At 39.2% G+C, this 2054-nt stretch overlaps 1 pseudogene; it reads left to right on the top strand.

Moving 5' to 3' along the window:
* The first annotated feature begins 1167 nt into the window (after positions 1-1167).
* The window catches only part of LOC102860803, a 12922-nt pseudogene continuing 12035 nt past the window's right edge, over positions 1168-2054 (top strand).

Genomic DNA, 2054 nt, shown 5'->3' with positions numbered 1-2054 from the left:
GAGTTTAGTATCTGTGTTGCATTAAATATGTTGATTACATTTGGTAGGATTGTCGTTTTTCTTATATTGAGTCTTCCTATCAATGCACAAAGAATATTTTTCCATCTAATTAAGTCTCTTGTTTCTTGTAGTAATGTTTTTTAATCTATTCTTGAAATGGCTTTTAAGCACAGTTGGAATGGACTCAAGGTCATATCTTGGTTCTTATGAACTTGTTTTAATTTTTTCACCTTCCATTTGAACTTGCACATGAGTAACTGAGGTTCTGTTCCATAGTCAATCCCATATGAGCCTGTTGACAATGACAGCGAGTTGAATTGATCTCCAATTAGCTGAGAAAGGATAACAAAATTTTATCTAAAAGCATCTGTATGCATAGCCATTGTCTGTTCTACCCATCTCAAATTTACCTCTCTCTCGTGAAACATCAGTCAAGTAGTCGCTAAGAATAGACATAAATGGTGATTTGATTGTTTCACAGTGAACTTGTCAGTTCTGTCAGTTAATAAGCTGCCTATTAGCTTTCCTGATCTAAAAAAGAGTTGGGATAGTTCATCCACGGCCTCTGCTGACTTCCAGAAGCTAAGAGTCCAGAGGGGAGAACAATTTGCCTGATGCAAATTGGAGTCATTTGAAAGTTGTTCCCTGGAGTCCTTTTGGTGGACTTAGATGAAGGCCATCAGCTCATTCTACTTTTAAGTAACCTGTGGGGTCATAGTAAGTTCACACACCAAGTCCCATATCCTCCTTCAAAGAGAAGAAGGAAAACTCCATGCATTTTCTGAGAAACCATACTTGCAGAGTCTCCGCTTGTCTTCTGTTTAGCTATCTCTCTGGCACTTGAAACCAGCAACCTAAATAGAATATGGATGAGCTTGCACCTTTTTTTTTAAACGTCTTTACCTCTTCTCCTCTAGAGGCAATCAAGGTCACTGTGGTAGAAACTGAGTCTTATAGAGTACCCCACCTGCTGCAGATCAAAAAAGCAGCTTCAGGATAATGGGCTTGACTTCAGAAGACCTGGGCTTAAGTCCTCATCAGGCCACCTTCTAATTGCATTATGTTTTTACTCAGCCTTTATCTGTTTATCCCTTAGCTGGGGATAAGACTCACAAGTAGTGCTAGTGCTTTGTACTCTATTAGTAATGTAAAGGGTGCTCTGGTGTCATGGCGAGAGGAACGCGTTGTACTGCCAGCTCAAGGTAAGAGACTCAACTCGAGCAGCTGCTGTGCAGGAGAAACATGGACAATCTTCCACTATGTGATTTCCAGCCTTTGAAAACTCACTTGAGTGTCAGCTATGAATGGACTCTGACTCAAGGATAATGAGTGAGTTTGAGTAATTTAGAAGTTGATGTTTCAAATGCAGTCTGTGGTACCACAGAAGAAAGGCGTGGTTCATGCTTTGAATTGTTTGAACAACAACAGATTGGGTATTTTTAAAAATATTTTTTATTATTAATTTCAGTGAATATTTACAGAGATTTTGGATTTCCATTCATTCATTGTTACCCTTTTCTCCTCCCCCCCGCCCCAGTTCACTCTTCTCCTTGAAAAGCAAAAGAAAAAACTCCTTCATTGGTATACAATTGCCTTGCACACCCCAACCCTGCCCATGTATACTCCACTCTGCAACCCTCATTCCAAACTCTTATGATAATCATAATGCCCTAAAATATATTGCTTTGAAACTGTTCTCTCCCTCATCGGCTTTAATGCAGTATACGTAATTTATCCAGTTTTTCTCAGATCACGTTGATGTCATCCTCGTTCTACAAGAGTGGCACCATACAGTATTTGTCCTTTTGTGACTGAGATATTTCACTGAGCATAATGTCCTTCAGGGTCACCTATTTTGAATAATATTGCATGAGTTCCTTGTTTTTCAATGCAGCATAGTATTCCATTATGTGAATATACCACAGCTTTTCTATCCATTCGTTTGTTGATGGACACTTAGGTGAATGGAAACAGTATGCACCTCGCAGTGGAAAAGTGACTGTTCTAAGGCACAGTTTGTAAGCTGTTTTGCCCACTGTTACTGCTTAACAAAA

Source organism: Elephantulus edwardii, unplaced genomic scaffold (genome assembly GCF_000299155.1).
Source record: "Elephantulus edwardii isolate Elephantulus edwardi_28Jun2011 unplaced genomic scaffold, EleEdw1.0 scaffold00092, whole genome shotgun sequence".
In the NCBI taxonomy this organism is placed as follows: domain Eukaryota; kingdom Metazoa; phylum Chordata; class Mammalia; order Macroscelidea; family Macroscelididae; genus Elephantulus; species Elephantulus edwardii.
This window is presented reverse-complemented; position numbering and strand designations above follow the sequence as displayed.